Genomic DNA, 14,185 nt, shown 5'->3' with positions numbered 1-14,185 from the left:
CTTCTTGATCCAGCAAGGGGGAAGGAGAAGTTGAGGGAGAGCTCTAGCAGCATGACAGCGTGGTGGCGATAGAGCTTGTGGTTCTCTGGCAGGGCTTCGCCAAGCCCCGCGAAGGAGGAGAAGTGGAGAGGTAGGGCTGCGCCAAGGGGAACGGTTTAGGGGTGTGTGCATCCCTCCCAACCCTCCTTTATTTATAGGAGGAAGGGGAGAGGGGGCGGCCACCCTAGGAAACCCTAGGAAACCCTAGGAGGGGGCGACGACAACCCTAAGGGTGGCTTGCCTCCCAAGTTGGAGGGAGGCAGCCCCACGCCCTAGGGTTTTGGCCCTAGGCGCCTTGGGACCCTACGATGGCTCGCACCAGCCCACCAGGGGGCTGGTTCCCTCCCACTTTCGGCCCATGTGGCCCTCTGGGACAGGTGGACCCCCGGTACCTTTTTGGCGGTCCTGGTACAATACCGATAAACCCAGAAACCTTTATGGTGACCGAAACTGGACTTCCCATATATAAATCTTCACCTCCATACTATTCCGGAACTCCTCGTGACATCTAGGAGCTCATCACGGACTCCGAACAACTTTCAGTAACCACATATAAATTCCCATTACAACTCTAGCGTCACCGAACCTTAAGTGTGTAGACCCTACGGGTTCGGGAACCATGCACACATGACAGAGACACCTCTCCGGCTAATAACCAACAACGGGATCTGGATACCCATATTGGCTCCCACATGTTCCACGATAACCTCATCGGATGAACCACGATGTCAAGGATTCAGTCAATCCCGTATACAGTTCCCTTTGTCTATCGGTATGATACTTGCCCGAGATTCGATCGTCGGTATCCCTATACCTTGTTCAATCTCGTTACCAGCAAGTCTCTTTACTCGATCCGTAACACATGATACCGTGGCTAAATCCTTAGTCACACTAAGCTCATATGATGATGTATTACCGAGTGGGCCCAGAGATACCTCTCCGTCACACGGAGTGAAAAATCCAGTCTCGATTCGTACCAACCCAACACACACTTTCGGAGATACCTGTAGTGCACTTTTATAATCACCCAGTTGCGTTGTGACGTTTGATGCGCCCAAGGCATTCCTACGGTATTGGGGAGTTGCACAATCTCATGGTCTAAGGAAATGATACTTAACATTAGAAAAGCTCTAGCAGACGAACTACACGATCTGGTGTTAAGCTTAGGATTGGTTCTTGTCCATCACATCATTTTCCAAAGATGTGATCCCGTTATCAATGACACTGAATGTCTATGGCTAGGAAACCATGACCATCTATTGATCAACGAGCTAGTCGACTAGAGGCTCACTAGGGACATGTTGTGGTCTATGTATTCACAGATGTATTTGTTGGAAATATGCCCTAGAGGCAATAATAAATTAGTTATTATTATATTTCTTAGTTCATGATAATCGTTTATTATCCATGCTATAATTGTATTGATTGGAAACACAATACTTGTGTGGATACATAGACAAAACATTGTCCCTAGTAAGCCTCTAGTTGACTAGCTCGTTGATCAAAGATGGTCAAGGTTTCCTGGCCATAGGCAAGTGTTGTCACTTGATAACGGGATCACATCATTAGGAGAATCATGTGATGGACTAGACCCAAACTAATAGACGTAGCATGTTGATCGTGTCATTTTGTTGCTACTGTTTTCTGCGTGTCAAGTATTTGTTCCTGTGACCATGAGATCATATAACTCACGGACACCGGAGGAATGCTTTGTGTGTATCAAACGTCGCAACGTAACTGGGTGACTATAAAGATGCTCTACAGGTATCTCCGAAGGTGTTCGTTGAGTTAGTATGGATCGAGACTGGGATTTGTCACTCCGTGTGACGGAGAGGTATCTCGGGGCCCACTCGGTAATACAACATCACACACAAGCCTTGCAAGCAATGTGACTTAGTGTAAGTTGTGGGATCTTGTATTACGGAACGAGTAAAGAGACTTGCCGGTAAACGAGATTGAAATAGGTATGCGGATACTGACGATCGAATCTCGGGCAAGTAACATACCGAAGGACAAAGGGAATGACATACGGGATTATATGAATCCTAGGCACTGAGGTTCAAACGATAAGATCTTTGTAGAATATGTAGGATCCAATATGGGCATCCAGGTCCCCCTATTGGATATTGACCGAGGAGTCTCTCGGGTCATGTCTACATAGTTCTCGAACCCGCAGGGTCTGCACACTTAAGGTTCGACGTTGTTTTATGCGTATTTGAGTTATATGGTTGGTTACCGAATGTTGTTCGGAGTCCCGGATGAGATCACGGACGTCACGAGGGTTTCCGGAATGGTCCGGAAATGAAGATTGATATATAGGATGACCTCATTTGATTACCGGAAGGTTTTCGGAGTTACCGGGAATGTACCGGGAATGACGAATGGGTTCCGGGAGTTCACCGGGGGGGCAACCCACCCCGGGGAACCCCATAGGCCATGGGGGAGACACACCAGCCCTTAGTGGGCTGGTGGGACAGCCCACAAGTGCCCTATGCGCCAAGGAGAAGTAAATCAAGAGAGAAAGAAAAAAAAGGAGGAGGTGGGAAGGAAGGGGGACTCCCTCCCACCAAACCTAGTCCAACTCGGTTTGGGGGGGGGGAGAGTCCTCCCCCTTGGCTCGGCCGACCCCCTTGAGGATCCTTGGACCCCAAGGCAAGGCCCCCTCCCTCCCACCTATATATACGGAGGTTTTAGGGCTGATTTGAGACGACTTTTCCACGGCAGCCCGACCACATACCTCCACGGTTTTTCCTCTAGATCGCGTTTCTGCGGAGCTCGGGCGGAGCCCTGCTGAGACAAGGTCATCACCAACCTCCGGAGCGCCGTCATGCTGCCGGAGAACTCTTCTACCTCTCCGTCTCTCTTGCTGGATCAAGAAGGCCGAGTTCATCGTCGAGCTGTACGTGTGCTGAACCCGGAGGTGCTGTCCGTTCGGTACTAGATCGTGGGACTGATCGCGGGATTGTTCGCGGGGCGGATCGAGGGATGTGAGGACGTTCCACTACATCAACCGCGTTCACTAACGCTTCTGCTGTATGATCTACAAGGGTACATAGATCACTCATCCCCTCTCGTAGATGGACATCACCATGATAGGTCTTCGTGCGCGTAGGAAAATTTTTGTTTCCCATGCGACGTTCCCCAACAGTATTATGGTTTCTGGTTAATACAATTATAGCATGAACAAGGAAATATAATAATAACCATTTTATTATTGCCTTTAGGGCATATTTCCAATAGTGGTATCCCTCGAGGGCCCTCCTTTAGCCCTACTACCCCAAAGAGAAAATGTAGATTGAATCGATTCTCGGATTTTATTGATGAAAATGGTGCTTGGATCAAGAATCAACTAGAGGATTTTTTTCGGACAATATATGTGAAAAATTATGCAGATCCCAACATTTCCATGGGGTTAACATGATTTCCTTCCTTGGTAGCCAAAACAGAGTGGCATGTTCTTAGTCCATAGTGCATACTTTTTCGCTGCTCTAAAGCACGTTAATGAGTTCGTGTGTCAACCGTCAGGTTCTCATACAAAGGGTGACCAACCAGTGTGTAAGGTGATATGACGTTCTATAGTTCTGCAAAATATACAAATCATGGCCCTGTTTGGATACTCTAACTTGGTTAGAGGTTAGAGTTAGATTCTAACCCTGGACTAACCTTGAACTAACTCTAACCAAAGAGGTGTTTGGATGACAGGATTAGATTGACAATAAAAGCACCTTTTTCAATCATTTGGCTCCTTTAACCAGGATTTGGTGTGGTGGAGGTAGAGGGAAAAGTAACTTTTTCTGGGCCCCGCCTAACTCTAACCCAAATAAGCACCTCTTGGGTGGGTTAGTTTTTTTTGGGTGGGTTAGATGCATCTAACCAACTCTAACCCTCCCGTTTGGATGTTTTGGGGTTAGCTTAGTCCAATCTAACCAACTCTAACTCTAACCCATGAATCTAAACAGGGCCCATGGCTTGGTAAGCGTTGACGGGAGCCTTAGCAACTAAACAAAAGAAAGTTCACAGTCACATGATCACAAGTTTTATGTGCCCAATGTGCGATAGTGAAGAGGAGGGCCATTTCATGCGCTTATTGCTTGCGGGCATGCAAAGGAGTTGTGGGAGGAGATAGGTGTTACGAAATAGGGAAGAAACATAAGACACGCGCATGGACTAGGTTTCAATGTTGCTTTCAGGTTGCTCTCACATGGTGTGTGATACATTCATTTTGCAGCATGATTTTTTATACATGTTTGTTATGTTTTCAGTCATTATTTCACCTTATAATGCAATCCTAATTCCTTTTTTCTTTTATTTTACAAGATTTATACAAAAAAATAAATTATGGACAACTCAAATTTTGGACCGGAAAGGGCTATAGAATAGTTGGATGTTTTATCCGACTATTTGCCGCAAAGAACGTCTAATAGGGTTTTTCATGCATGACTACCGTCACAGTCGGTGATGGTAGGAAAAAAGTCAAAATTAAAAAAAAAAATACAAACATAATTAGATCGGGCTAAAGTCTCTCCCTAATAATAAAGCTCCGAAGGCTTCTGTCGTCCGTCGTCGGCACTTTTGCACAAAAGTCCCTCCGCTTCTAGGTATTCAACCCGGAGTCCCTATGTAAGTGGATCTGGAAAAAAACGTTTCGAATTTAGAAAATAACCCTTGTGTCATGTAATAGTTCCGCCCACGCTCCTTATCGACGCGGTTGGGGACGGCGGCTGCTTGATGCGGAACCATGGCGACGACTGCTCGATGCGGAATGACGGCGGCGACTGCTCGGCACGGGCTGGATCGGTGCGTTGTAGAGGAATGGGAGGCCGATTTGGAGGCGGGCGGTGAGGCGGGGGTCGCCGGTGACGAAGAGGAAGGCCGGAGACTGGCCGGGGAGCGGAGACAACGAGGACGCGGCGGCGCCTCCTCCTCTCAGTGAGTGGCATCCCCGCCCCCGCTTCCTCCTCCCCTTACTGCTCCTAGCTACAGTTCCGCGGCTCCCGCGGGATGACCTGCGGCGAGAGTTTGCCGCCGGTGTTTCCATTTCCCCTCCCCGCGATGCGACGCGACGCTCTGCTCTTCCCGGCGAGTGCGCACGCGCCGGGGTGAGACTAAGGCGCTCCTCCACACCACTCAGTCGCTGCGCGCCCGCGGGCGTGACACGGGCGAGCACCCGCCCCTCTCGCCGCACTGACCACGACGAGAGCACCACCCGCGACGCGCTCCTCCGACGCGCTCCACTGTAGCGTTCTGACCGCTGCTCCTCCAACGCGCCAGGGCGAAACGGTCGCGCTCCTCCGTAGCTCTCGCACCGCTGCGCGTCCGTAGGCGCGACATGAGCAAGCACCGCGCGTACCTTCCTGACCCGTCCTCGTCGGCATGCGGCGAGCGCGCGTCATCGGTGGCCTTGGTGCTCCGAGGACCCTGTAGCGTCAGATTGGGTGGAAGAAATTGGTGCATCCATTGTTGCTTGAGTAGATTTTGGTTGGTTGATGACCACGAATTGGTCGGTTTGTCGTGAGCACTCATGTTCCTGAATCTAAATTCTTAATGCATGCATCCTGATCGATTGAATGCTTAGCTGAACCAACCGATCAATTTCTCTCCTTAGCTTACGTTCTTAGGCTGTAGATTGACTCTGAACTATGACGTTTGGAGATTTTTGTTCTGTAACGTGAATTGAAATCTCTGATATCTGCAGCTGTGAAAATTGCTTTGGATTGCACACGTTTAAGCATGTTGAAATCCCTGATGGCACAAGGAAGAAGCTTTCGGAATCGCCACAAATGGATGAAAGGCGTGATTGAAAGCAACAGTTGGTTCAAACTTTGGTGGACAAGTATAACGATCATCACTATCTTTCAGGGGTTTGATCTGTGCCCCTCTCTCCCGCAGTCATTTTTTTTTCTTCTTTTCTACAAGATCGCATTGTGTTGTCATATATTCATCTAACAGTTGGTTGCTCATCAGATTGATGTTTCTTAATTTCAGGATCTTGCATATGAACTCAAAAATGTTGTGTGCTTGGAATCAGTTGCTGGGGGCAATGGCCGCAGGTACTATCATATCAATTTCACTATGAAGACTAAAGGAGCCGATGATTCTAACTGTGGTGGCGAAGATCTTTTCTTTGCTAAGGTCAAAATCAAGGGGGTAGAACTGGAGGTCAGCTGTTTCTGCATGGTTGCACCTACTGACAACGATATTGTGTACTTTTTTTTGACCTGCATATCTTTCAAATATCTCATTGCTTATCCTTGAGCGTGTTTGAAATATCTCAAACTGGTTCGCGCGGCCACGCAATATCTTGTCCTTGTGATAGTTTTTTTTAACTGTTTAAATATATATATTTTTTATACATCCGATGTAACGAACCCTTTTGCTAGTTAGTAAAAAAGGCTCTTGCCGGAACCCGTGAGGTCGTGACCCGTGAGACGACAGGGCACATGCCGCGTGCAACGCGTGCCTCTCGCGGTCTCGCCCTCGCGCCTTGCACAAAGCGCGCAATTAAGCCCGATCTCCGTACCCAACCGATCGCTAACAGCCCAACCACACGGTGCAGTCAGAGTCTCTCCACATCTCTGTGCAGTAACAGTCGAACTTTTTGCAGTGTAGTAAGGTTCAAGAATATCTGCCAACAAGTCAACTCTGCAAGTCAAGTGTGCACTGAGGAACGAAACTTCACACCGGTGGGCTGGGAAGTTTGCATCAGAATGGCTTTACGTTCAGACGAAACCATCCCTCGCCATTTGCTCATTTGGAGATGGAATTGCAGGGACGACCAAGACGGGAACAAAATCGGGATTCCAGGTCTTGATTGTGATCACCGGCCTGATTCTGTCGTGGGACTCGTCACTGACTGACCGTTGCAGGACTGACCGGTGGACCGTTCCCACTTCAACGAAATGCACGGGGTGTCCTTTGCAGCAAATTGCTCGTTCATAGGAAAGCAGCAGGAAACGAATAGGAAAAACACCCAATCCAGATCATGATAAGAGTTCAGGCCCCATATGGCCATATGTGTTGTCTTGCTTTTAAAATAAAAGTACTCCCTCCGTCACGGTTTAGAAGACACCCTTGAAAAAATCTGAGACCAACGTAGTCGTAGATTGATTATAAGATGTAGCATGTGTAAATGCGTCTAATCAACTGAGAAAATACTGGTACTAATGTGTGAGCAGCAAATTGGGATGACGCATACATGAGTAGTACTGGTACTAATTAATAGGAATAATTGATTTCGCACCTTAAACCTTGTTTATTTTAAAAATGTATATAAGTTTAACTGTGTCTTCTAAACCGTGACGAAGAGAGTACTAGTGAAACATCATGGGGCATTATTAGCAGATAACGACCATAGCAATATAGCATAACCCCACCGTCTTTAGCTAAGCAAAACTAGCTCCTTTTCGTTTAAGATTTCTCTTCCGCCAGTTTATACTACACGGTGTAAGCAACCGCCCCGCATGTTTTGGATGATGTTTCAGTAGACAAAGAACATGCTTTGCATTAGTACAGTCTGCACGTTCATATAAGTCTTAGGACACCGAGTGTCTTATCAGAGCAACTCTAACCGATTTTTAAAAAGCTTTAGGCTGGCCATAGTGTGGAGTATCATATAATAGTATCATGCAGATGATACTATTGTATGATACTACCTTCATAGTGTATAGTATCATAAAGTAGTATCATAGATGACCTTATTTATTGACATGCATGACACATAGTAGCATGACATTTAACATGTTACGGTATCTATCTATGTTACTCTAACTCACTTTTTCTTTTTTAATTATCTGTCACATCAGCATGTTTGCTAGCTCCAAATATATGTTACTACCTTAGCTATTCCCACTATGGCTAGCTTTAGAGTAGTAAACATTCACATTTTCCCTTTTAAATTGGACCTAACCGATCCTTTATAATGGTTAGGGGAGAAAAAATTTAATCCACAGCCGACCCGAGGAGTAAATATACTCGATAGTGTTCGGCTGGAGTAAAATTTTCTTTTGCGTGAAGGCCCCCTCATGGCCGTATGGCGAGTCGTGTGAACGCCCCTTGACAAGCACTACCTCGACGACGGCTTTGGGCCTTCACGGCAACCTCGCCACCATTTTCTCTCTCCAACCACTCTCCCTCATGTCGTGGCTCACGGTCGCAATTCACCATGACGCCGTGAGCGACAGCTCCATCACTTTGCGAGTTTTTTCCACTGTTTTGATCCTTAAGACGTAAGTTCATCACATAACGAACTCAGTTCGAAAGTATTTCACGTTTTGACCCTTTTGGAAATGTCATAGTCCGTGGCGTTGTAGGCCTTAGGCCAAACGCCAGTCTACTGGATGTTGCAGGCTTCATGTGCAACGCCAGTCTACTGGACGTTGCAACCCTTAGCAGAAACGCCAAGGGGGTTGGCGTTGCAGACCAAAGCAGAAACGCCAAGAGGGCTGGCGTTACAGACCAAGCAGCATGTCGTGGGCTGGCTGGATGTCGTCGCTGCGTTCCATAGTGGGTCTGCAACGCCAGGACTGTTGGCGTTTCACAATTGGCCTGCAACGCCACATTAGACTGGCGTTGCAAGAAAGAAAAAACGCCACGGTAGACAGACGTGTCACTGTAGGGCAGCAACGCCAGCACTGTTGGCGTTTCACAGTGGGTCTGCAACGCCACGGTAGACTGGCGTTGCAGAAAATAGAAAACGCCACGGTAGACAGGCGTATCACTGTAGGGCAGCAACGCCACGGTAGACTGGCGTTTATATGTGCGTCTGCAATGTCACGGGCTCTGGCGTTTCAAAAAAGGTCAGATCGTGAAATAGTTTCAGTCGGAGTTCATTCCGTGAAATACTTTCATCCCAGGGATCAAAATCGTGAAAAAGTCCTCGCTTTGCCGCCCCACGTACTGGTCGTCCCCTACACGATACAGGCCAGACAATCCCACTCTTCGACCCCGCGGGCCTCCTCACGTCCCTAGCCTCTGCCTCATCGTCGTCGTCTCGCCCGACACTGCCCCACGTGAGTAATGCCACACCTACGTAATGATAATTATGTGATAGGCCACGTGGAAATCCGTGAATCGAGATTTGGAAGGAAGGCTCCGATGAGAAGGAAATGGAGAACGAGGAAATCACGCTAACTCCAAAACGCGACCCCATCCGGTCCGGCCCTGTCCGTTTGGGGTAAAACGGACAAACCCTACGGTCCAGCGCGCGTCGCTCTCGACGCATCTGGTCCGCTTTGTGTCAGGGCCGACCCATTTCAGGTGCAAACATGCGCCCGGTTTGGGTCCTGGCGGACAACGAACGGACGCGCTTGAGCCCTCCTCTCATCCGCGTCGGGGACGCGTGGCACGCAACCACCTACCTCCAATCGCCTGTATTTACTGCGCATGCCGGGTAGGCTCCGCCTGTCATCCACTCACCCGGTAGGCTCCGCCTGTCATCCACTCAGGCGGGCGATCGTCGTCCTTCTTAAAGAGGGTAGTCGTGGACCGGCACAGTGCACGCGCCCACTCCACTACCTCCCCGGGGCCGACACCAAACCCTAGCCTCCCTCGAGCTCTTCGGTCGTCGGCAACAATGGGGTGGTGGAGCATCGACGGCAAGGGTAAAGGGGCGCACGACCACGAGGTTGGTTCCTCATCGAGCCGAGGCTTGGTGCCCCACGTCACCGCGGTCACCGGAGCGCGAGTCATCGCCGCGTATGGTGGTGGTGCAGGCGCCGCCAGCGCCACCAACCTTCCAGTGGCCCCGGTCCAGCTCTGGACGCACCTCACTGTCGATGATGAAAACAACGGCGACGCCTAAAGACGACGACAAGCATGTTAACAGCGGGGGGCGGCGCATTTTATCTGGTTTTTTTAATTATGATAATTAAGGACCGTTGGCCGTGGGACCGTTGAACAATGTTTTTATTAATATATAATTATTAATGTTTGCATTTTATTTACATTTTTCTAATATTTTTTATTTATTCTAAATTTTTTAATGATCCGCCCGCTTCGGACGATTTGGACGCATCCGCGCGTTGGGCGCACCGATTCGGCCACGGACCGATCCGAACATCAGAAACTTTATTATCATCCCAAACAGACAGAATTCGGGTCAAATGAACGGGAGTTGGCGTCAGGCTCCTCATGAAAAGGCAAGCGTGACAGCGTCGTCTCTTCCCCCCTGCACGCCGGGAATTTTTGTCCGAAAGGACCCCTAGCCGAGTGCATTTGTCGGAAAGGACCACCTCTGGAATTAATCTACCGAAAAGACCCCAACCCCCCGTGGCGGCAGGCGCGCCAGGCGACATGTGCCACCTGTCGCCACCGCCCGAGACGGCTGGGGCATGTCGCCACGAGCTCAGGCGGCCGACAGGCCTGCCGCCACGCGCACAGGCGGCCGAGACATTCCCGTTTCGCTGGCTCGCTGCCATGGAACGGGGCGCAACAGTGGGGCCCTGCCGCCTCACGTGGTGGCGGCAGGTACTGTTTGGCGCCGAAAGTGCCGCTGCCTCCTGTCAGGAATCTCTGAGACGATCAGTTGTCTCTTTCGCGCCGAAAGTGGCGCTGGCTCTCATTTTTAGGTTGTGAGGAATCTTGGAGATGCGTATTTTTCCCGCCCATTTTTTTGCCAGTAGGGAACCTCTTCGCGCCATATTTTTCCGCCTACACATCCGCCTCAGCCTATAAAAGAAGACACTGAAACACTCTTCGCCAGCATCCAGCCACACTTCGCCTCAGCTTGCCACACTTCTTTCATATGCAGTATGAGTTTGCCTTGTTCGGATCAAAGCATTAGGCCTAGGAAAATGAAGAGTGCGAGCTTGCCTCGGGGGGTGGAAGTACTGCGTTGTTGGTGTGGTGATCTCTGCAAGGTGAAGGAGGTGACGGATTTTTCAGATTGGTTGGGCATGAAGTTTTTCATGTGCGCCAATTATGAGGAAGATCCACCCGTTGCTCCTTCAACATACATAAGTCCTCCGGTATGCTTCAGCCATTAAGAATAAACACGTTGTAGATATTATTGTTAGCCTGATATATATATTTATATTTTTGTTGTAGTCTCCTCCTCCTCTGTGCATGTACTATCGTTGGATCGACACGGAAATGCCGGACTGGGCGGTAACCGAGATTCGTGAAAGAGGTCGTCGTGCATGGGCTAGTTTGGACTTGGAAGAGCGTCGAGCAAAGGCTGAAGCAGAGGAGAAAGAAGAGGAGAAGAGAGAGTGGGAAGAATATTGTGTGGAGCAGAGGGCTGCGATTGATGAGATGTTGAAGCAAAGCCGAGAAGAGGAACTTCGACTAGCGGAGGTTTACAGACAGCGGCAGGAGGCCCGTGATGCTGAGAGGGAGAGAAAGAAAGAAAGGGCTCGTGCGGCCAAGGCAGCAGAAGAAGCTGGTGATGGAAAAGGAAAATATCCACGTTGGACTCAGTAGATTTATTTTATTGTTTCTTAATTTCTATCAGTTGTATCTTAATTTCTGCAAGTTGTATCTTAATTTCGGCAAGTTGTATCTTATTTTCAGCAATGTGTATCTTAATTTCGGCAAGTTGTATCTTCATTTCCGCAATGTGTATCTTAATTTCAGCTACTTGTATCTTCATTTTATCATGTTAATTTAAACAAGTTGTCTCGCTTTTCCGCCATTTATTTCTCGCCTCGCTTTCCCGCCATTTTTTCCTGCGTATAGCTTTGCCGTCATTTTGTTCCCGCCTCGCTTTCCCGCCATTTATTTCCCGCCTCGCTTTCCCGCCATTTATTTCCCGCCTCGCTTTCCCGCCATTAGTTTTTCGTCTCGCTCTCCTGCACCTATAAAACCCCCTCCAGACCAAGGTGGGTAAGGAGTGTCCTCAAAATGTCTCATTATCCTTTCGATCTTAGTTTTCACAGTGGTATGTCCGAGTGTCTTCTGCGCTTAGCTAGCAATTTCAAGATAGACAATAGAATAGTTTCATGGGACGAACTCATCAGTAGTGACACACTACTGAATGAGGTTGCCCACGCATTAGCTAGGAAGGGGTGGCCTGCAAGGACATATGAGGAGATTCGGAAAGAACTTCTGCGATTGAATGAAAGATGGAAGAAGAAAGGTCAACAGATACGCGGTGGAGGTGGACTAAAACATCCCTTTTTATGGATTGACGACAGCGAAGACGAAGACGATATCTTCATGCCGAGTACCAAGGTCAATATTGTTGCATCGTCTAAGGACAAGAGCGCAGTATCAACGAAGGCCAAGAGTAGTGCTTCGTCGAAGGGCGAGAGCTCTGCATCGTCGAAGGATGACGAGGACTTTGTGTAGTTTTTGTATGAACTCTACATCTTAATGTATCTTATTTTATGTATCTTATTTTATGTATCGTATTTGATGTTTCTTATTTGATGTTTCTTATTTTATGTTTCTTATTTTATGCAAGCATTTTTCAATTTATTATTTTATACAAGCAACTTTAAAATGAAAAAATGCGTCGAAATATATCGAGAACTTTTATTTCATTGAACTACATAGATGTCTTGTACGTACATCTGAAAGTTTGAAACTGACATAGAGAGATACAATAGTTCGCACACATAGATAGACGAATCACCCTATGCGACGACGGCCAGTTGGCCTTTCCCGACGACCGGAGGGTGACAAGCGATCAGGGGGTCTGTGTTCACGAAGACCACAGCTATACTGTCCCTCCTGTTTCTGTGTCTGCGACTCATGCATAGGTGGTGGAGTCTGAAATCCATATTGAGATGATGATTCAAAATTGTAGGTGAATGACTGTGACTCAGAATTGATATAAGATGGACCAATAACGTCCTTCCCGAAAAAATCATTTAGCATTCCTGGGAGCATGCGTTGAGTATCATGGGTTTCTGTGAGTATTTCTTTGTGTACGCCACGCTGGGTTTCTTCATCTTCCCATGATGGATCATTAATTTTCTGCACAGAAAAATTGTGCGTAAATAAAAGTTATGTAAGTTGTAAATAAAATTGTTGTACACCTGTAATTGCTTATTGTAATTGTACATACCTGACCACTGTTGTAGCTTTGTGCTGCCTCGCTTGTGTCAGACAAACGATTCTCAAGCCAATGAGTCTCATGGGCATCCTGATCCCTTGCGTGGGCGGATATGGCTGAGATCCTTGAGTGTGTGCGTCATATGCTGTATATGCATCCTGGTCCACGAAATGAGTCTGTTCGGGCATCGAACCTAAATCTGGAGCATGTACGTGGGATGTCTGCCCATGTAGTGGTAGAGACGAGTCATGTCGTGGAACTATGGGTGTAGTACTAGGACCCTCTCTCCACTGCCTGGACGACGACATCGGTGTGGATCTTGGGTCATATCAACGAGGGATGTTAAAAGGGATGGGTCGGCAGTAAAACTACCTGGACGAGCTGTGAGGTTCACAAAATGGAGGAGTCCATAAGCCTCATGGTGTTCAAGGAAACGATTATGTATTGTCCAGGGCGTCTTTACAGTTCGAAGCCTGAAGATCCGAGGAGGATTTTCATGATTTGGATTTAAGAAAAGCTAGCAACGATGGTGGTTGTCGTGATACCCATGCAAAAGCTAGGGCATTTCAGTCATAACTTGCAATCACGATTAAATGATATTAAATATTCTGAAGATTACATCACAACGAAATGAAATTAAATATTCCGAAGATTACATCACGACGAAATGAAATTCAATATTCCGAAGATTACATCACGACGAAATGAAATTAAATATTCCGAAGATTACATATCATGCAGTGTTGTTGTTACGATACGAACACTCCCTACGCGAGTGACCAGCGCACCTACAAACGCGACATCGCCTTGGTTCTCCCAACTGGCTGTGGTCCATGGCATTGCGATGACGCATAGACTCTCCCAACTGGCTGTGGTCCATGTCATTGCGATGACGCCTAGACTAACGCCGTCCCTTGGTGGTTCGCATCAATGCGGGATCTGGAACCCACGTGGTCCCTTGTGGCCACAATTGCTTGTAGTTCATATCAATGCCCCATGCCCAGAACTCACCGTTTCAAGTGTTGTATAAATTGTGCATGTTGAAGTACGGTGATACGTATAGCTCGACACTAATTTTTTGATCTGCAGCTGCCCGCAATACGTGACTGCAAGGGTATCCCAGAAGCTTGGGCTTGTTGCAAGTGCACTCAC

The sequence above is a fragment of the Hordeum vulgare genome, chromosome 2H (genome assembly GCF_904849725.1).
Source record: "Hordeum vulgare subsp. vulgare chromosome 2H, MorexV3_pseudomolecules_assembly, whole genome shotgun sequence".
Taxonomy (NCBI): domain Eukaryota; kingdom Viridiplantae; phylum Streptophyta; class Magnoliopsida; order Poales; family Poaceae; genus Hordeum; species Hordeum vulgare.
This window is presented reverse-complemented; position numbering follows the sequence as displayed.